The sequence below is a fragment of the Hippopotamus amphibius genome, chromosome 1, assembly GCF_030028045.1.
Source record: "Hippopotamus amphibius kiboko isolate mHipAmp2 chromosome 1, mHipAmp2.hap2, whole genome shotgun sequence".
Taxonomy (NCBI): domain Eukaryota; kingdom Metazoa; phylum Chordata; class Mammalia; order Artiodactyla; family Hippopotamidae; genus Hippopotamus; species Hippopotamus amphibius.
Genome location: NC_080186.1, coordinates 46,271,959 through 46,294,842, shown reverse-complemented (window position 1 = coordinate 46,294,842; position 22,884 = coordinate 46,271,959). Strand labels below are relative to the sequence as shown.

General features: G+C 46.5%; 1 long non-coding RNA gene across 2 annotated transcripts; it reads left to right on the top strand.

Annotated features, from left to right (window-relative positions):
- Window positions 1-3,571: 3,571 nt before the first annotated feature.
- On the top strand, window positions 3,572-11,821 carry LOC130832740 (uncharacterized). Of its 2 annotated transcripts, none has more exons than XR_009048365.1 (4): window positions 3,572-3,645; window positions 5,508-5,639; window positions 7,956-8,012; window positions 10,739-11,821. It is a non-coding gene; the product is annotated as an uncharacterized LOC130832740 (long non-coding RNA). The 2 variants fall into 2 exon arrangements; XR_009048366.1 differs by having other exon boundaries at window positions 5,381-5,639.
- Window positions 11,822-22,884: the final 11,063 nt, after the last annotated feature.

Here is a 22,884-nt window from a genome sequence, read left to right as displayed (position 1 = left end):
GTATTCACCCTCCCTGCCCAGCTCTGTGATGCTGAAGCTGGGCCCTGTGCACGTTTCTCCCTTGTCAGCTGACATATAATGTTGAGCTGTGTCCGTAGAGGACACGAGAGGCCGTTCCTGGAGGAAGGGTCTGTTCTTCCTGGTTCCACGTGCTTGCTTTCTTCTTGCTCCTGTGGTAAAGCAACCAGCACGTGAAGGACCCCCAATCTCAGTGGTGCTCTCCCCTCAGCAATTTTCACCAGCATCCCGGAAGGCAACGCCCCTGCAAGTGTCAGCAGCACTGTTTCCATCAGCCCCGCAGGGGTCTTAGTCACACCCCAGAGGACAGGTCCCTAGAGAGTTTTACTGGCATCCCAGGGGCTGCTTTCCCACTTGTGGCGCCTCAGCAAACCTCTCCACCATCCAGTGGACTAAGTCCCACCCTCTCCACTGAGGTCTGAATCTCAGCCTAGGGAGTAGGAATCCCCTTCCAAATTTGTTCCTTCCTTGCATACTAAAAGAAACTCCCCATGCTGTCCTCGACTCACAGCACCTCTGACACTAAATGGGGTGGGGGGTGGGTGGGATCACGCCGACCAGTTCTCCAATGCTCAGATGCCAACCGGGTGTCCTACAATTCAACCGTGACCCGAAGTTCGTGCAGACCCACAGGTTCAGGGCACAATCGCACAAGACTGTCTTGTGACTTCAGATGCCAACCACACATACCAGGTACTCACCTATACGTCTGACCAACTGGCTATACATTGAGGGTTCCCACGAGCCCCTACTCAGGTTTGATCATGTGCTATAATGACTCACAGAACTCAAGGAGACACTTACATTTGCCAGTTTGTTATGAAGGATACAATTAAGGATATAGATGAACAGCCAGATGAAGAGGTACACAGGGTAAGATCTAGAAGTGTTCCGAGTGCCGGCACTTCTGTCCCCATAGAGCTGAGGTGCGTCGTGACCGTTTTGGAATGTGGATATGTTGACCAACCCGGATAGTCTCCCAACCCCACAGTTGAGGGATTTTTTTAATGGAGGCTTCATCACAGGTGTGACTGTTTATTAACTCAGTCTCCAAGCCCTCTCCCCTCCCCAGAGGATGGAGAGTGGTGCTGAAAGTTCCAAGCTTCTTAGTCATGCTTGGTCTTTCAGGTGACCAGATCCCAGGCAAGACCCTCCCAAGAATTGCATCTTTTTCTTTTTTTTTTTTTTATGTGAAATAACATAACATTTAATGACAAAAATCATGTTTCCAAAAATAACATTTGTTGAAGGTTAGGTCTGTTTCTTTTCTCTACCTAGAATCTTTCACAGGATTAAAATATGTGTAGATTATTTCTTATTACCAGAAAAACTTGACACAGATAAACACATAAAATGGGCCGAATTTGCTCTTAACTAGTTATATCATTATTCAGAACTGAGGCTTTCATTAAGCAGAATACTGTAACACACACCAATGCAGGCTATTTCCTGTGACAGATTTTGAATGTATATGACCTCTTGTACACTTGTGCTTTCTCATATATAACACAGTATAGATAATAAGCAGAATATAAACTAAATCAAAATACAAGCTATACAAGGAATTGTGATCAACAGAGCCATGACAAATAAAATGTCTCGGCAATGCTCCAAAGGTTTCTATTTGTATGTCCAAGGCTTGTTTTTTACAGTTCATTAAATGTTTTGATTTTTTTAAAAACTGTTGGCATTATGAACTTTAAATAAATCTAAATATTCTATTATTGAGTATGTCGAAGAAGAGACCTAAGTAAGCAGAGGCTAGCCTAAAGTAAGCTCCACCCTGGATAATATACACCATAGTAACAGGCAAAACTGAAAACATTTAGATTTTGAATCATGGGCAATATCTCCGTTTTGTTGCAATAAATAAATTCACTGCTGTCCAAAAACGTCTGCTTAGGCACTGAGATGGGAATGAAATGATTAATCCAATAAAGGAAACCTCACCTTGGTAAAGTAGGCAAAATATTTCCCAAGGTCAGAAATTTTGTTTACAATTTTTTAGTTTTAATAAAAATAACGGGCCCAGAAGCAAGTCCTCTGCTTATTTATGTTTGCACTGTTTCTTTATGGCGATAAATTCTGTTTACCAAGAAATAAGAATCGGACATTAAGAATTGTATCTTAAGAACAAAAGACGCTCCTATGACCCAGAAAATTCCAAGGGATTTAGGAGCTCTATGTGAGGCACTCCTATCTCCTCCATCACTTAGGAAATTACAGAACTTTAGGAACTCTGTGTCAGGATTCAGGGCAGAGAACTATACATACATATATATATATATATCTCTATATATATCTCTATGTCACAGGTACCCTGCCTCCACCCTAGGGGAAGAGACTGCTCCTTACATCCTCTACTCTTGCATTATTTACTGTTATCTCTACCCCTCAGTAGTTAATATTCCTTGCAACTACTTTACAATTTTTTATATTAATCTTTCTCCATTCAAATTACTGTATGGTTTCTATCTTCTGACTGAAGCTTGACTGATATGCTTAGAGAAAGTTACTTAACCTCTCTAAGCTTCAAATCCTTCTTCTGTTAAATAGAAATTATTAAAGTTAAAATAATTATTTTTAATTAATATAGTGTAAGCATAACTTTTACATGTACCAGGGAAGCAAAAAATTTGTGTGACTGGCTTTATTGTGATATTCACTTTACTGCAGTGGTCTGGAACCCAACACACAATCTCTCCAAGGTGTGACTGTATATACAGCACTCAGAAGGGCCCTAGTTACGGTACTCAATAGTTGAAGCTTGCTGGGGCTTTTTTCCACAAATTTATCCAGGGTTACACAACTAGGAACTGGTGGATCTGTGATTGAATCTGGACCTAAAAGATTCCAAAGATTACTTTTTTTGCACAGCTAAATGTTAAAACATCCACCTCTTAAGAAACACGAGCCCTTAGAAGACTGTCAGTGTAGTGATTAAGAGCCTGGATTTGGGATCCAGAAAGTCTGAATCTGGTGCCAACAGTTATCAATTGTGTGTCCTCAGGCAAGTGACTTCACTTCTCTGCACCTCAGCTTCCTTGTCTGTACCAAGCGGATAGCAGCACCCATCTCCCAGGGCTGCTTAAAGATGGGACAGCTCATGAGGCACAGTGCTCAGCTTGCTGTCTTGCCCAGAGGAAGAGCTCAACAGTGATTACTCTAGTCTTGTTTGCATTCACCATGGTCCCTGGAACATAAAAGCACCAATAGGTGTTGTGAGCATTGGCGGCTGTGTTGCAGGTGTTCAACAAGTTTGTTAAGTGAATAAATGAATGCAGGAGGGAGAGCCAACTGATAGAGAAATTTGCTTTAAAACTATCGGGGGCCGGAACATATGCCCAATAACAATTAAAAGGGCATACAACCCTTGGGCTAGCGGGCAGCAGCCTAAGCACCTGGAACTTCCCTCCCAGAAGGCAAGAGGCCCCAAAGGCAGTGTTGCCAGGCAGCCACGCCAGGAACACACACACCAACAGAGCAAGCTGGCCTTCTGACGGAGAGGGCGGATTCCGCGTAAGGATGCGTAACGTGGCGTCTCTGGTAATGACGGGCAGTGAAGGAATCAGGAAGCTTTTGAGGAGCAGCTTCCCACACCCAGAGCCGACCTGGGCTGAAATAACAGTAAGTACTGTCTGCCAAGCTTGCCTGCGCCACCACGCTGCCAGGCCCTTGGCACATTTGCCTCACTTTCCACACTCCTGAGAAGGCTCTGGCTCCGGAGAGCTCTGAGCTGTGACTGAGGCTGCTCTGTGACCTCGGACAAGACGCTTCACCTCTCTGAGCTGTTCTGTACACAGAGATACTAGCAGTGCCTATCTCACAGAGGTGGAGGAGCAGAGGCGACATTAAATATTAAGCTGCAACCTCCCTCGGCAGAGCCTCCTGAATCCCAGCCAACGCTGGCACAGGAAGTGGAGCTCAGCCAGGACAGTGTGGGCCCAGAGCAGCAGCTCTGAGTTCAGATTTCCTGAGGAAAACTGTTTAGGCCTAAACACATTCAAGAATTAGCCCTGGACTTCCTAGGTGGCACAGTGGTTAAGAATCCGCCTGCCAATGCAGGGCACACGGGTTCAGTCCTTGCCCCAGGAAGATCCCACATGCCACAGAGCAACTAAGCCCGTGAGCCACAACTGCTGAGCCTGTGTGCCGCAACTACTGAAGCCCACGTGCCTAGAGCCCGTGCTCTGCAACAGGAGAAGCCATGGCAATGAGTAGCCCCTGCTCGCCACAACTAGAGAAAGCCCATGTGCAGCAATGAAGACCCAATGCAGACAATAAATAAATAAATAAATTTTAAAAAAAGAAAGAAATATCCCTGGATAGAACTGGCTCTTGGCCAAATTTGGGTGGGGCTGGGGGAGGCCACTGGAATAGCAGCTAATTTTTATTGTCTTTTATGCCTGGCTAAGCACGTCACATGAAATAACTTAGTCATCATAATAAACCCATCCTACCCTTATTAATAATGTTCATATAAAAGAACTATACCACATATCTGTATAGTTCTTTTTTTGAGAGTGAGAGTTTATTTAGAGAGATACATATTTCATAGGCAGAATGCTGTCCGTCCACACATAACTGTATAGTTCTTTTCAGCTAAAAGCAAACTTTCACATCCACAATTTTCTTTTATCCTCACGACATGTCTAGGTAGTAAAAATTACTATTACTCCCAATCTACTAATGTAGAAATGAGCTCAGGGAGGTGAGATGTCTTGCTTTTCATTGCAAAGAGAGTTAGTGACAGAACCAGAGAACATAGGTCTCCATTCTTGGAGACCAGTGCTTCTTCAACTGTAAGACTCTTCTTCCTTCTTGATTTCCCCACTCTCTTCCCACAGAGTCCTGTGCCAGGTGAATTGGATTAAATAACTCTAAATGCCAAGGAGCATTTGGAAGGGGAAATATGAAGATAATTTGCCGCAGGAATTGATTTGGAACCACCTCCCTCTGCCCCCCTTATGCCATTTAGAAACCATGGAAATGCACCACCAGGTCTCTGGAAGCCCCTCTCTTACCACTGCCCCTCTGGACCCACCACTATGCGTGTGCTGAAGCCAGGCTTCCCAGGGCAGTTCCCAGCCAATGACTGGGTACAGCAGACAGACACAGCCAATGAGTGAGTGAATGGAGGGGCAGTGGGGAGCAAGCCTCCACCCACCCCTACCAGACACAGCCAGTTACTGGGTGCAGCAGCAACACAAGTGCCTGCCCACCCCTGACAGACGCAGGGCTGCTCCAATGGGTGACTTGGCTCAAGAACCACTATACAAGCCTGGCCAAAATTTCTCAGAAGTGAGCATAGGTCTGAGACCTTCCTGTACACCCCTCCTACCTTTCATCTCTGCTTTCCCAGGGGGTGGACCCACATCACTTCTGCACGCTTGCCGTGCCTGCTGCCACTCTCTCCCGTTTATCTGTCACAAGAGTTTCCCCAGTAAATCTCCTGAACATCTAATGTTGCCTTGGCATTTGCCTCTCAGAGGATCCAGCCTACCGTCTCCTCTTAGCTGGAGATGTGTTCACAGATGACCAGCAAATAAGACCCTCGTCCTTCACTTCCCGCTGCAAAAGAGCAACCTGGGAGGACCAGCATTTGTGTACTGGATCCCCAGGTACTGCTCTGCTCTCTCAGACCTCCCTGGGCTCTCTCAGCCTCCATTAAGCTGACCGTGGCCTGCTTGCCACCCAGGACACCCCCCCCCCCAATCTGACGCCCCAGCCATCTCCCTCCCAGCCTCCAACCCGACTGTACTTCCTGGCAGTAAACTCATCTTCCTGCTTCAGCGCCGCACCAGGCTGGGCATGGCCCATCAGACCCAGTCCTGGGGCCTCTTCCACAAGGAGCCTGCTTGAAGAACAGCTCTCCCAAACCTGCATCCCTCTTTGGTGGTGGGATGCCTGATGGGCACGACCAGACATCTATAACTCAGCCTCCAATGAGCTTCCTTCCCTCAAGGCAGAGCCAATGAGTCACCATCTGAAGGACATTCACAGAAATCCCTACCCAAATAATGATGGGGCGGGGGGAGAGGTCCACAGGCCTGAACAAATGCCAAATCCAGGTTGGCAGAGGTGTAGGGAATAAGGAACTCAGTAGGGAATCAGGAACTCAGAAACAGAGGAGGAGATCCAGGATGAGCAGGCTGGGCTCAGAGAGAACGTTTCAGGTACAGCTAGGATTGCCGTAGGGTCTGGTGACCCAGCCTGACTTAGAGGGCAGCTGGATGGGGTAGTCAGTCACTGCACCCCACCCCCTAAGCCTCAGCCCTTGGGTTGTTCCGGGGGGCATTTTTTTGCCCAGTGCCCCACTGGTAAAGCTCGAGATAGATCTTCCTCTGCCACATTCGCCCCATTTGCTCTACTGGGCTGCCACTTCAATTTCCAGTTTGCCCTCTGTTTCTTGCCACAAGCATATCTCTGACTCCTCCCACTGTAGGGGGCTGGACACTGACCCCCACAAGTCCAGCCACCAGTGGGTAAGTACTGCTCTGCTCCTCCCAGACCACTTAACACCCCACCCCCATCCCACCGGGTGGGTGACAGTAGACACCATATCACATCTGTGCACTGAACCATTGCCTCCCTGGCCACCTCAATCCTCCCCACTCACACAGCCATTCAATCCTTTCCAGCTGTGTGGCTTTCTCCCTCCCTTTCTCTAGTCCATGCCCCTGAGACCCCTGTTAGATGAAGGTCAAGTCTATGTGACCAGAGTCAGATGACTTTCCCATCTTACACTGAGGAAGAAGTTCCTCTCAGGATCATCCCTCAGGGCCTCCCCAACCTGGGAATCCTGCGGCCACTTGGTTCCATAATCCCGTAGCCACTTGCCCCCAGTATCTCTTGTGCACACACTGCATCTGTTTTCCCTCCCTTGTCCTCACAATGGGAAAGGGTTGCGATGTCAGGCCACATCACCCATCTCCTGGCATCTGTCACTACCCAATCTCCCTGTAAAGGACGTCCTGTCCAGATATGAAGAGGACTCCCCTCCCCCAGCACACTCTGTTCTACATCCCAGCAGCTGGGACCACGACCTCCCCAGCCAGACCCACAGAAGGGAGATGAAAGAAATCCTGCACAGTCACCCCTACTGACGGTGACACGTCTACCACACAGCTGCTCGTCACTCCCCGCAACACACAAACACACACCGACTCCCTCACACACATTCTCACACTCACAGCCCAGCACATCCAATCACTTCTTGTCTTCCAACACGTACAAACTCTGACACAAGCCCTCTCCGTCTTCCTGCTCACATTCCTTCTCTCTCTCTCTCTCTCTCTCTCTCTCACACACACACACACACACACACACACATACACACACACAAATCAAGGACCACTTCTAGCCAAAGGAAGAAACACTGAACTCCTCTCCCTTTCTGGCCCCAGTAAGCAGACACTCTGCCCAGAGCCCCTCTCTCCGTCCCCCAGGCCCCCACCTGTGCTCCCTCGAGCCCCTCTCTGTGCTCCCACACAGACATCCAACCCACCCCCCAAGGGCTCTCCCTCTCATACCAAGGCCCAAAGTGAGCCAAAGCCAAATTAATGAAGACAACAATGTTTTCTAAGCACCAAGTTATGTTCTCAGGTGAAAAGAGGGCATGAAAAATGTGTCTCCATTCTTGGGTTCAATCAGAGCTGCGGAGAGAGGCTCCGAGGGGACAGCCGCACCCTCTTCCTCAGCCACAGGGAGGGGACTGGGGGTGGTTATCAGTGATCCATTTTTGTACCTTGTCACAAAGCGTATGCACCCCCCATACTAAGGGAGTATTCACTAAGCCACTTCCCTCATCCTGAAACAGGAACTAGATTGATGAGTCCTTAATCTAGACCGGGGACTGTGAGAAACACTAGCCATACATTAATTAGTTAAAACTCACAACAATCCTACAAATATTTTTATGATCATTGTTTTTGCAGATGAAAAAACTAAGAATTAAAAGAATTTAAAGTCACGTGCCCAATACTGCCCAACAGGTAAGGAAAGAGCTGGTTTACAACCTGTGTGACCCCCAAGCACAGGAATAACCACCAGGCTCCACCACCTCCCCTGTCCCTCACTTTTGGATTCAGACAGAAGGAAGTTCAAATTCTGCCCCACCCTTGATTGACTGTGTGACCCTAGGCAAGTTCCTTAATCTCTCTGGCTTTCCATTTCCACACCTCCGCAGTGAGGACACTGGTGCCAACAGCATCTGTTTTGTAGAGTTGTCAGGATTACAGAGGGTTTCTCTAAAGAACTTAGCACAATGCCCGGCCCATAGTAGGTCTTCAATAAGTGTCTCATCTCTGCCTTCCTATAAAATTTGGTAGGGTCTTCAAAGACCAAAATGAGCCCACAAGGTAAGAGCCCAAGCCTAAGATACCAGATTTGGGAAAGAGCCAGGAATGAAGCTCTTTCAAATGTAGCTTTTAGGATAAATAAAAAATAGTGTTCTCCTCCCTATCATGGGGTTCAGCCATCTGGAACACATTTCTCTGAGGGTGCTGCAGACAGAAGCCATGGGCGGGTCCAAGCCGAGTTGAGAAGGCTGGATGGATGACAGGGCCAGAAAGGGGCACTCAAACAAACACTAACACCTCCCCTTTGCCCTGTACTTTACAGTTTACAGAAACATACCCACCCATTATCACCTTTGATCCTCACAACCACCCTCAGAGGCAGGTGACATGGTCAAATGTGTCTAGGATGACGTCACCTCCACTTGACAGATGGAAGAACAAGGCCCAGAAACGGAACATGCCCTGCCCACAGTGCCAGCTGGGGCTCAAAAAGACCCAGGCCAGCCAACAGTAGCTCCAGGGCCCTTTCCAGAGGACAGAGGGGAAGGGAGGAGCAGGGGACTTCTCATTCATAATAGCAATAGCCAATACTCATTTGCCAGCAGGGCTGGGATCACGGTGAAAAGAGAAAGACAACTGGGGCACAGAATTTAACAGGATGAGCAAGCACAGGGTGAGTGCCTCCATAAATCTGGTACCCTAGGAACTTCACCCTACTCCCAGCTCTGTTTACCATGCTGCTCTAAGCACCTTTTGCATATTAATTTATTTAATCTTTACAACAAGCCATAAAGTAGGTACCATGTCATCACCTTTTACACGCATGAGAAGCAGAGGCACATCTTTCTAGACATGGATAAAAGGGGGGTGATGTGGATGCTCCAGGTCTGATGGGAAGAGTCCACACTCATGCACTTGACTCTGCTGCCTGCTCTTCCTCGTTGACCCTGACCATGACCACAGTCTCTAGGGTTCAAGAGTATGACCCCTCCAAAAACAGTAGAGTGAGAATAGGAGAAAGAGGGAGTGACATTCAATGGCCCCTGAAATAGCTATAATTGATTCTTGTTATTTGCAGTAATTATGTCCTATAAAGTCACTGTGAACACTGAATTCGTAAATGTTGAACCACTGCTCCTAGGGGAAATACAGGGTTAGGTTCCTGCAAGCCTCTGGTTATGACACTTTGTCAACTGATCAATATATAACCTTGTTTTATGCATATTTTTGTTTAAAGACATCTTACTTAATATATACTGTTGAACTCATAGCCAACAGCACCACAATTCATGCCTGAATGAAAGTTATCTAACACAAGTACGTTCTCTGTAAGGCACATAGGAACAATAGACAGCACTTCAGCACTGCAGCTGGGGCACTATGTGTGCCCCGTATGTATTGGACAAGATAACTAGTAGGAAGAGAGCACTATATCTTTTTGCTTTATTCATCAGCATTTTACATTTTAAATAAAACTTCAGCCTGAAAAAAAAAAAATGCAGCACTACAGTGGTTTCATTCTACACAGTGAAATCACAAATAAAAAGCACAAAATGTGGAAAACATGGCACTAAACAGATCATTTAAAGGCCACCTGTTTATGCCTGAGCTGAAACAAGAAGGCAGAGCATCACTTTGTTTGACCTCATCTGGGAGTGTGTGTATTGGGTGACTCAAATTTTTCATCACTTTTGCACATGTCCACAAATGATGACAAAAGAGAGTGACATGGGGGTTACAAAAAAATTTTAGCAAGTCAGCAAATTTGCAAATACAGACTCCATGAACAATAAGGATCAACTACACACACACACACACACACAATTATTACCCCAGCTTTATAGAGAAGGACATAGAGGCCTGGAGAGGTCCAGCTCATGCCATGCAATGCTTAAAGTGGCAAGACTTGAACCCTGGTTCAGGTTATCCTCCTTCAAAGAGGAGCATGCTTGGATCTTTCCCATCATTCTGGGCTCTCCTTTCATGAACCCCCAAAAACTCAACCAAGTGTCACCCAGGGTTTGGAAAAATCAGAAGGCCCAGGTTTGAGAGCCAGCGCTAACCCTCAGTTTTCCCAGCTGTGGAGTAGAGGGGACAGGAGGGCTGTCAAGATGAGCTAAGAAGCCTGCAAGTGCTGGAAAGGTGAGCCACTGTCTTCTCCGTTTGAAAACCAGCCTTCCCCATCTAGGCTAAGGCTCCCATCCCGGGGCCATCCCACTGAGTGCACAGGGAGGGGCCAGGCCTGGAGCTGGGAGCCTGGGACCTGAGGAGAGCAGTGAGCACCTCCCTCTAGGAACGGATGTGCACTCACCTGAGAGGATGGTCATCCCTCACAGACCCTCACCTCTCTCCAGAGCCAAAACACAGCCTATGGCTTATTTTTACAAGATCCAATAATTTTCTCTCCCTTTTCTTTCCAGAGTCCAACAGTGCAAAGATGGCTCTTACGGGAGCCCCCTTGGCGAGCTGAGCGTGTGGCACTTGGGAAAGATCCCGTGAAGTTAGCACTGCATCCAAATGCTACTGCTGCTACTGAGTGCGTGACCCTCACTCAGCAGCTCTGACCTTCATCTTTCTTATCACAAAATGCAATGAGTAATAGTCCTGCATCAATGTAAGGATTGATGTAAAAGTCAAATGAGCTAAAGTCCTCCACTTCACTCCATCCATGTCCTAGGACCAGTAACACAGGCATTGCCTTTTAGAAATGCAGCAACTCAGACCCACCCAACCAGCTGAATCAGAATCTGCCTTTCCCAAGCTCCCCAGGTGTGCGTGAGTGTGTGGGCAGCACTGCCCTAGCGCCCTGCCCAGCACCTAACAGCTGCTGAATAAATAATAGCTATTATTGTTATCAGTTATTGAGGGTCCAACCCTCAAATAGCTCACGAATAACTCATGTGAGCACACAGGCCTATGAGGAAGATAAGCCAGACATTCTGCAAGGAGAGAAGACGGAGCAGCTGCCACAGTTTAGGGCCCTTGGACAAAGCTGTAGACCCGACTTCCTTCCTTCGTTTCTCTGCTTTAATAATGTCCTTTCTTTCTTGAATCAATGTTACCTTATTTCTGTGCTGATTGTGCTCCAGGCTCTCTGTCCTGGGCCCTGGGGAGAGAAAGCCACATAAAGTCATCACCCTTGACTCAAGTCATTTACACCTTAATCAGAGACACATAAACCAATAATCACAAAACGAGTTATGGTACCGATGGAAGCCAATAGACCACCAACTGGTGTCAGGAAGGATGGTTGAGGAGGCCAGAGGGAGAGGTTAACACAGACCTTTCCAAGGCAGAGAAAAGGTGGAGAACACTTTGCCGGTTCCTATCATGCATGCCCACTTTCTCCCTCTCTGTCTCTCCCTCTCCATCTCTCCTTCTCTGCCTTTCTCTCTCCACACAGCTCAGTCATATAATATATAAATCTGTATATTGTCTTTTCAGTTAATGTTATTACATAGCAATGGTCCTATATGTAACTGGTATGGTGAATAAATAGGACTTAAAAGATACAGTAACTTTATGATTTTGTCTCCCATAGCCCTTCAAATTTATTCCATGGGGAAAATGCCTCCCTGTCCTCTGGATGAAAACTATGCCCGCTCTCATGAAGCTTCTGCTCACCCTTATAGGATTTTTCTTTAATGTTCTACAGAGTATTTTTTAATCACACACTTAGACTCAACTCAACCATTCAAAATCCCATGGAGTAATCAAAGCTCCAAACTTGATTCAGTTACTCCCACCCTCCTCACAGCTAGGGGCCCGCGGCCAGCAAGAAGCTCTCCTGAGCGGGGTGGGGAGAGGAAGAGGAAAGCCGTGGTCCTTCATCTCCTCCCCCTCCACTGCACCCTCCCACATTTCCTCATCCTCTGGCTAACTGTGCTTCCTGACAACCACCCCTGCCCCCTCCCCATCCCGCCACCAGCACAAGGGTTGAGGAGAGAAGACAGGAAGGCAAGATAAGAAAGCCAGGGACATTCTTAATGGACTGATACTGCCCTGAGGTAGCTTTATCACACTCTCAGCTCTGCAACACTTAACAGCTCATTCTTTACACACAATTTCATGGCTTCTGAGAGACCTCACCTCTGCAGCTCCCTTGACAACAAAAATGCATTCTCCTCCAGCTTGTCGCTTACCGCTTCTGCAGCTCCTAGGAACCCAGAAATTTACCGCTTGCCTTTTTCTATTGAATCTGTTTTCACCCTAGTCAGGCACACATACCACCTTCCTCTCACAGGTGGCCAACATTTAGTCCATGGGAAACACTCCTACATCCTTTGCTCCAACAAACTCCAGGAATGCAGGTATCTTTTATCTGAGTCATAAATTCACTAGATATCAGCCACTAAAGTAAATGGTAAGACAGGACCAGAGGTCTCATATTCATAATTTTAATAACTGAGTATGCCTTCTAATATTTATTCTCCTTTTCTGCCATAGCTACAGTACCCAAATTTTTAACCGTTGTGATTAAATTTTCCCATTGAGATATAAACAAAGTGTCATGTGAGGAAGTCTAAGATGTCTCCCTAAAATGAGAGTGTACACATGTCTTTGTTCCTTCTTCCACTCTGTTGCTGGAAGTATGGATGTGATGGCTGATGCTCCAGCACTCACCTTGAACCATGAAAACAGAGGCCTCACTCTAAGGAAGATGGAGCAGAAAGCTGGAAAGCAACTGTGACTATTGATTCATCAAACCAATTTTGGATTGCCTTCCCCCAGACTTCATTTATTGAGAGAAATCAGTTTCGATCTGTTTTAAATCAGCATTTAAGTGTTTCTTACCTGAATCTAGTCCTAACACACTGTGTAATAGTCTATCATATGGCTAAACCATAGTGTATTTGATCACGGTTCTAATATTGTTCCTTCAGATTGTTCCCAATTTTCACTATTAGGAATAACACGCTAATGAACTTCTGTCCATACTCCTGGTTATTTCCTAAGGTAGAAAATAAAGCTTTTGCTACAGATATAGGTCCATACAACTTTTCTGAAGTTAGACTCTTATCTTCTCAGAAGCAGCAGTGAGGAGGTCACATCGTTCCCATATTTAACACGCATGTGGGCTTTAGAACACACCCCACTGGGTTTGTCAGCTCTTGTGACTATAAGGCTGCATAACAAACACTTCAAAACTGAATAGCTTTCGACAGCAAGCATGTATTCCCACAACTACAAACCTGTAGATCGGCTCTGCTCCAACTGAGTCAGCTCTGCTTCCACTGACTCAAGCCAGACTGGGCTGGGAAGCTCTGCTTCAGCCTGCTGATAAGCTGGGTTTGGCCAGAATGTGGTTGGGTCAGGTCTGCTCCACACGTTTTCATTCTTGAGCCCATGTTGAAGGGACAGCAGCTACCCAAGAACTCTCATAAGAAGTAGTAAATAATCCAGGGCACGAGAGCGACGCTATTCAGGGAGGCCTCAGCAGGAAAGACAGGGAGCAAGTGGCCAAGCTCTTCTCCAGACATTTTCCAAGAATAGTGCATGCAAATGAGCTGATGAAGCAGGATTTGGAATCGACAAGCAGCCCTGATCAAGCACCTATCCTGGCTAAGCCTATGCTAGGTGTTTTCAGAAATATCCTATCAATCCTTGAAACAAACAAACTTATCCATACACATTAAGGTTACAGAGGCTCAGTGCTAAAATAGACCAGAGACAAGAAGGAATGCTTTGAAATTCTCCACTTACTCCAGTCAGTGCTGAGGATCTGATAGTTGTCACACGGGCAAAAGTGTTTGAGTGTCCAAATCTGGGCAACCAAATCTCAGGTTAAGGGAAATGACCCTCACAATCTGACTTCCCAAAATGGGTCCACTATTTCCTGACTGTGCAAATTTAGCAAGTTATTTAACCTATCTGTGGCTCAGTTTCCCCATCTATAAAATGGGGTGGTAAGAGTATGTATCTCATTGGGTTATTGTAACAGTTTGGTGAAATAACACATCTAAATTTCTTACAGCAGCACCAGGCCAACAGAAAGTGCTTGACTCATGTCCCTGTTATACCAGAGTGGAACGCTTAACTCCTATCAAAACTCAGATTGACCAAGAACATGTGGCTCTTTGGTTTTGTGAATAACTGTTTTTCTCCCATCTAGTAGATGTTTTGTACTTTTTCCAATATTTACTAATTTCAAAGAAAACGTGTGGGATGTTGTTTTCATTTACATTTGGGCAGATAATTGAGGTTAACTTTTTTCATATATTTATCAGTTAGAATGTTTTTAGAAGCCTTTCAAAAATGGCTAATCTTTGTCCTCTGAGAGTAGATTTGATTTTTGGAAGTAGCCAAAGGCCATTCAAAAGGATGACCTAATTATTTCCATGTCTAATCAGGTTTGAACCTCAGTATAACACAATAACATAAATGATCCCTTCAAAGAATGTTTACTCTCTAAGGGGAAATGAAGGCTTAAGCTCTCAGACAAACTAGTCTTCTGGCTCCTCTCCTGGCTGCTCTCCAAGATGACATCTGGATGTAAGGGGAAAGAGATGGGGTTTAAATGACATCATGGAAGGTGAAGAGTCATATTTTTTTCTGGCTACTCTGGCTCTTCTGGCCCAGGCTGGGTAGGAGTTCCTGATTCACCTGCTGGGATTCACAGCCAAAGTTTGTATCTGCACTAGAGTAACTTGTAGTCCAGGCTCTCCACAGCTGGTCAGAGCCCAGGGGGCTGCCTGACTGGCTCTGCCTTGTCCCAGCTCTCCCTGGCAATTTTGACTCTTCTGTTGGCTCTAGACTCCCTCCCATTTGCTATGACTCCAATTTGGCCTGGCCCAGGTGGTCCACCGTGCAGCCCTTTCTCCAGAGCACCTTGACACTGCCCGACCATGGTGCACCCCACTGGCAATGCTTCCTAGCCAAATCCCACCACTTTCTGGGTAGCCATCTCTGCCCAGCCACACCACACTGCCATGTGGATGTGGTCACGGCCCAGAATGACAATATATTCAGCAGAGTCTCAACTGGTAAGAAGTACAAGAGCCCCTCTGCCCCTGGTTATACTTATTCAACTTGCCTCCCAATCTTCCTGGCCAAAGCTGGGAGAACATCCAATATAAATTGATCTCTTACCTCCTCATTCCTCCTTTCTCTTTCTATGTCTTTTTCACCATCTCACAGGGTCCGAAAAGGTCAGATAGCCCCTCTACCATCACATCATGCCCTCTGTCTTTCACTAAAGCTCCCTGGAGATTTTTTAATGGAGCACAGGGGTATTTCTGGTACATACTGGGGGAACTCCATAAGCTGCGTAAATCAGAATGCATTGTTGAAAAGCTAAAGGGGAAGATGAAAGGAATTTAGAATTCCTCTTTCAAGATAACACCTGGCTTGCAAGGTTATTTTCCTGCTGAATAATTCCATTTTACTTGTCAGAGGAGGAATATTAACTTGCCCTTTCTTTTTGCATTCCTTCTGTTATAAATCACAATCTATCACTAGGATGATGGATGTCGCAAGTCATCTAGAGCAAAGGTCAAGAAAGGAAGGAAGAAAAATATAAAAACACATTAATAGTTTTCAAAGCATCCCCTTCATAAAGCCACTATGACTGGCTATAATAACAATTATCCTTTCCTTTCTTTCTCTAATTTAGCTTAGAGTTTCTCAACTCTATATTATGCATAGGAATTCATGTGAACATGTGGGCTTTATTGAAAGTCTGATTCAAACAAACCAACTGTTAAAAGATTTTTTTTTTTAAATCAAGGAAACCTGGTATTAGATGATATCAATAAATTATTGTTAATTTTGTTGGGTGTGATAATGTCATTACAGTTAGGTTAAAAAAAACTACTTTTTTTAATGTAGACAAAAGACATGATGTCTATGATTTGCTTTATAATATTGCAGCAAAATAAAAGATGGGAAGGCTAATTGGTAGGTGAACAAAATATGGCAAAATGCTGAGTTGAAGCTGAGTGATGGCTACAGAGGAATTTTTCTGTACACAATTTATTTCCGTGTGTGACAGACATTTTTAAAGTAAAAAGATTTTTAAATTAATTACCATGGGGAATTATAAAATACAAATAATGTGTGCCACACTTAATGATCAGGTCAAGAGTAATATTGACTATATGAAATTTTCAGTTTACAGGATCAGGTATAACTCAACCCGATGACAGTGCACATTTCACCATCCCATTGTCAGCACTGAGTTTTATCAGCTCCCCATGCTGACTAGTTTCAAAAAAGAAATTATGATCAAGTTTTTTAAGTTTACGTTTGAGAGGTTTTAGTGAGGTTAAATTCTCTTCATATATTTTTTACCCAGTAAATGTTTAGAAACTCTTTCAAAATGCCTAATCTTTGTCCTCCAAGAGTAGATTTGATCTTTAGAAATCACCAAAAGCCATTTATAGCTACCAGGCGAATAGCAGGCCGACAAGGAAGAGTAATCAGACCTCACTTTCAACCCCCAAATCTTAAGAAGGACTAGGCCTCATTTTTTTCCCCAGGCCCTGCCAACAGCCTGGGAAACTTCTGCTCATCCAGAAGATGCAAGTACCTCCCGCTGACGTCACTTCATTAAAGTAAGGAAATCACCTCTCAAATTTGACAGATGTAACACTCCTTTGAATGACGCTAACAACACTGAAGGTGACAGCTATAATGTATTTTGCACCAACTAAGTGCCAGGCATCGTGCAGACACGGTACCTCTCAAAAGTTTCCAGAAAAGTGCCTCAATGCACAGAGTAAGAGAACCCAGCTGGTTGTAAAAATGTAGCCCAAGGCCAACTGGAGCAAGTGCAAAAAATCCATTGACGTCTCCTGTCTTTATCTTTTAAAAGAATATGACTTTTACATCCTGTTCCTCATAATCGTACTAGCTAACATTTATTGAGCATTTAAAAGAGATGCTGTTTTAAGCTTGTTCCACGTATTAATTCTTCTGGTTTTTTGGTATTTCTATGAGACTGGCACTATTATTACCTCTATTCTGCAGTTGAGAAAACTGAGGTACAGAGAGGTTAACTACCTTGCCTGAGGTTGCACAGCCAGCAGGTGTCAGAACCAGCATTTGGACCCAGACAGTCTGGCTCCAGAGACCATGCCCTTTATCACTGTGATGTATTTCCTCTAGTGTGTTCACGCTCTTTCTAAATTAAAGAAAAAATCAATGTCACCTTCTAATTTACTGTTCATCTGTGGTTTAGAGCAGTGGTCCCCAACCTTTTTTTGGTATCAGAGACCGGTTTCGTGGAAGACAGTTTTTCCACGGATGGTGGGGGGAGGGAGGGTTTCGGGATGATTCAAGCACATTACATGTATCGTGCACTTCATTTCTATTATTATTATTACATTGTAATGTATAATGAAACACATATACAACTCACCATAATGCCGAATCCGTGGGAGCCCGCAGCTTGTTTTCCTGTAGCTAGATGGTCCCATTGGGGGGTGATGAGACTGCCTCAGCTCCACCTCAGATCATCAGGCATTGGCGTCTCATAAGAAGCGCGCAGCCTAGATCCCTCGCATGCTCAGTTCGCAGTAGGGTTTGTGCTCCTGTGAGAATCTAATGCCACCGCTGATCTGACAGGAGGCGGAGCTCAGGCAGTAACGTGAGCAATGGGGAGCGGCTGCATATACAGCACGACTCAGCACCTGCTGTGCGGCCTGGTTCTTAACAGGCCACGGACCGGTACCAGCCCGTGACCTGGAGGTTGGAGACCCCTGGTTGAGAGCATCATAGCCAGCCTGTGCCTTCTCAAGGCCCTGATATGTATGACCGTGGCATCAGAGTTATGACTACCCAGTTGGAAAAGCACAGGCATGTACTGTTATCTCCAGTCCTCACAATGACAGAGCAAAGTAAATATTATTATTCTGCTTAAAACTTTGCCAAAAGTTTAAAGGTGACTCCCTTCTCCGGGACAGGCATTATTTTCATTCTTTGTAAAAAACTAATGAAACCAAAAAGGGGTGAGTGGTCAGACAAAGGTTTATTCCACTGTCCCCTTTGGTCTTTACCAATGGCAAACCTGCACTGTCGCTGCTTCTCAGATCTCTCTGAGTCAACTGTCACACACACACTTGGACAGACGCATGTAGGAACACATACATACACACACTGCACACATACACAACCCAAGCTTCGGTCAACTGGCCCTACGAGCAAGCCCCAGCCACATTTCATGGGGACCAGGACAACTTCTTCAGGTGACAATCAATAAATGGACAGCGGGCACATGAACGAGGCCCCACTGAATAAACTCTGCCCCAGCAGAATAAACTCTAGCATCGAGTGCCTGTTGGAGACCTTCTGATGTCAAATTAAGAAATTCACAGAAAGCATTTTCCCAACAAGCAGTGAAGAGGCAGCATGAAGTACTAGGACGCGCATCCCCTTTGAGTCAGTCCCACCTGATTGATACCCAGCTTATCCAGTCTTCAGTTCCATGGCTGCGGGCAAGTGTGCTCACCAAGACCCCTTTTCCTCATCCGTAGAATGGTCAAAGTAAACATACCGTATCTGTGTGACAACCACACAAGGTCATCACAGGACAAAATGAGATAACACATGGGAAGGTACTAGCATTGAGCTTGGTGAATCATAAGAACTCAGTAAATATTAGCTACATAGAATCTATTTGGAGTGCATAATAGTATGTTTACTGTACACACACACACACACACACACACACACACACACTGTATTTGCACAACCATTTTAGGAAACCTAAACCATCCTCCTAAGGAGAAGGACTAGAGAAGGCTCTGGGGTCTCATGGAAATGTGGTCTCACTCTGTACCATTTTACACTGTTGGAATGTCCATGCATTCCAACCTGCATATTCCCTTCTCAGAAATATTTTTAATGTTTATTGAGGTTATTTGTTTACTAGGAGACTTTTGGAAGACCAGATATTGTTATCTGGAGCCTATTTCTGAAGCCTCTTTTGCCTCCATCCTCTCACAGGCAGAGCCACTGATGGCCCAGCTAGAGGATCAGACTATACCCACCTTGAAAGTATAACCATCAGCAATAAGGTAATCGATAGGCAATAAAACCAACACTGCCTGCTCTGCGTGGTTCTAAGCTCCCCACCAGGCTAAGCAGTTAGCCTAGTGTTACAGAGCTGGGATGTGGTAGAGCTGTGATTGGAACCCTGGGAGTCAGGCTCCATTCCTGCACTTAACCATTAGGCTGTAGTGCTTCCAGCCATACTCTGATACCTCTCACCAAATATTAGTGACCCTTCCACAGTCTAAGAGGCCCCTGTAACACTGCCCAGTCTTTGCCTTTAGACCAACACCCTTCCTGAATCCGAGCCCACTAGCAGGAGCCTAGAGCTCTTGCTCAGCCTCCCAGAGGGCCTGGAGGTGGTCTCCATGGCCCAGCCCCCCCCCCCCGCCTCCCTCCCCAGCCTGGCCTGCGGGCAGGTCCAGCTAGAGCTCCTCCCAGCAGCTCAACCCACTGCAGCTGATCAGGGTGCCTCCCCCACCCCCCAAATTTCCAGAATCCAGACTGATACTATTACATCCCCTGGGAGCCTTAGCAGGCTGTGGCAACAAAGGAGGTCCCATTAACAATTCAGATGTTACTGGCTCAGGGCTGACAAAGGAATCTGGCCTCCCTCAAAGTCTCCTCTGGGGTTTTCTGAGACATCTCACAAACACTGGGCTCTGGGGTGCCCTCAAGAGTACATGCGTTTTGGAAGCTTCTAGGGGAGGGCTCCTCCCTGCAGCCATTCCTAATGGTGAGAACGGCTCTTCCTTCCCAGGACTCCCAGAGCTGCACCCGTCAGTCCTCAGGGTAGACCATGAATCAACCCACATTCCATGCATCCCTGGGAAGAGGGCCTTCTCCCCAAACCTGTGCCTCACTTTGCCAGCTGGGCCCCAAAGCAGCCTTGCTCAGAACTAAATCTCATAAAGGGCTTTGTATAAACCATACCCTAAGCTTTGCCTTGGACCCCTCCATGCAGAAGACTGGATCCTAACCCTTGGACACAGAACTACCAGCATGGTTTCATCAACTTCTCCCTCCCACACCCTTTCGCCCTCCCCTCACCTCCGACTCCAGAGATCTGTGAACTACATCCTACGCAGCAGCTCCTGTTCCCCACAGGCACACCCTGGGAGGCCGTGGCCAGGAGTTCAGCTGACCAGGGCATGCTCTAAGGTTCCCCTGGGCTCAACTAGACCTATCTGTGACAATTGGTGTCTGATGATAGCAGTCTTTGTTAAGTGCGCACAATGGGCTGGAAAAATTTATAGACAACGTGTCATTAAACCCCTGTCTGCAAATTAGCTAACACTATCCCCAGTAACAAAGAGATGGGCACAGAAAGATTTGGTGAGGACCCCAAGGCTACGTGATCAGAAAGTGAAGTACTAAGATTCAAGTCCAGTTACTCCTCCACTGCACTCTTCCCAGCTTACCTTTCTCATCCAGCCTGAGGTCTATAACTGAGGATATTTCCTCGGCCCCCATTCTGTGCCTTGGAGCCAGGATGGAGCTGGAGGGAGGGTGCAGGGAGCAAGAAAACTCAGGCCAGGCTGGGAGCCTGGGTTCTAGCTATCTGGTGTTTCAGTCCTAACAGTCAGAGGGAATTATCAAGGCCGGGGGAAGAGTGGAGGGCGAGGAGACACACTTCTTGAATTGATATCTTAAGAAATTCAAAATGGCCCCTCTCCCGAGGGACTGAGGAAGCCTTTGGATCCAAAGACTCCAGGGGTGCTCAGAGGAGGCCTGTATCCCTTTATGGGATGCTGAGTGATTTTGATATGCAAGGTTTATTTCAGGCAAGGAGAGGAAAAGAAAGAGGGAAGTGTGAGAGTGTCATGTAAAAACTAATAGAGTTTTTTTTTTTGTGAGGGAAGAATATTTTGGACTCTTGTCACCCCCTCCAGTATGAGGCAGGTGTCCCATACAGCAGCTTTTGCCAGTGTAAGAACATGGAAGTAGAAATTGCTGTTCTGCAACCTAGGACTACAGGTGAGAGGGAGGCACCCACGATGTCAGCAGAGCCAGGCTGGCAGGAAAGCTCAGTTTGAATTCACCCATACATCAAACATTAATCACACGTGTGCTGAGCATTTTGATAGCACCAAGAATCATGTCGCCATCATCATATAATTATACAGGGCATGAGTATCTCTATTTTAACAATAAGAAAACTAAGCTTTAGAAAAATGAAGTGCCATGGTCACATAGTTAGGAAATGTCAACACTGTGGTTCAAACCAATTTTCTGTGGCTCCAGATCCAGTGTCTCCCCACACCTAGGGCCCTGCTCGCCTTCTAGTGAGGACTCAGCCCTGTGCTTGGACAAGTGTCATACCCTGTGATAAGGGGGCCAGGAAAGCAGAGCAGTTCAGAGAATAGACTGTGAACCTGGATAAACCTAGAAGTACCACCCAGCTCTGCAGCCTCCTGGCCTTGTGGTTCATTATTTAAACTCTCTACCTCTGAGCTTTCTCATCTGTAACATGGGGATATCAAGTTGTACTTCATAGAGGCAGTGAGGGTTAAACGAGAAATGAAAATCACTAAGCCCAGTGTCTGGCAACAGCTCACTAAGCAGGAGCTGCTGTATCACCATTGAAATGGGGCATGTGGGAGGGAGCGTGTAAGAGAGGGATGCTGGACCCAAAGCCAGGGTCATTCCTGCGCAGTCGGAGCTCCAGTGGGATGGAGGCCCCTTGACTGGGGGGTTGGCAGGGGCATAGAAACACCTGACACAAGAGATAATCACTGCTGTTTGTATCTCCCACCATCTGGCTGGGAAAAGGGGACTCCAGGAAGCTAAGCCTAAGCAGAGGACCTGAGCTGTCAGAAGGATGGCACAAGCTTTCCCATCCAGGGGCCCCTCCCAATGCAGTCTCACACCCAGGCACATGGGCCTGTGTCCTCCTTCGCGCCATCCTAGCTGCATGGCTTTGGGAAGAAACTTAGCCTCTCTGAGACTCACTATCCTCATCTTTAAGGGACAGGGCAATGCCTGCCTCATTATTAAGAAAAAGAATGTATACAAGCCACCTAGCTCAGTGCCTCGTGCACAGAAGTGCTGCAGAGACAGCAAGTATATTAGCTTCACTCTTTACGCCCTCTTGGCAAGCTCTGACCCGAGCACCCCAAAGCCCTCCCAGCCCCAGTGGGAAGGAAGCACTTCCGCAGTGTCCACACCTCTGTGTGTGAACACACGTACACACACGCAGAAGGAAGGACAGGGTCAGAAACAATCTCAGCAGATTTCTAAGTTCTGCAAGGCAGCAGGAAATCACCTGACCAGCTCTACCTTCTGCCTCACAGACAGCGCCGCAAGAAGCATGGCTGCACAGAATCTTCACATTGTCCCCTCTCCCCCCACCCAGCCCCGCAAAAGCAAACTCTTCCTCATGGCCCTGGACGCCATCCAGTTTGGCCAGACCTAAGAAATGTTTCCACTTCGGCCAGTTACATCACTTCCTGAGCACAGTTCCTCTCTAATCTGGGTTCCACGGAAGTCATGCACGGGTGGGAGCTGGAGCAGGGAACGGGGTCAGGAAGAGGGTTCAAGGTGTCAGATAAAAGGGGGCGACAGGCCTTCAACTGGC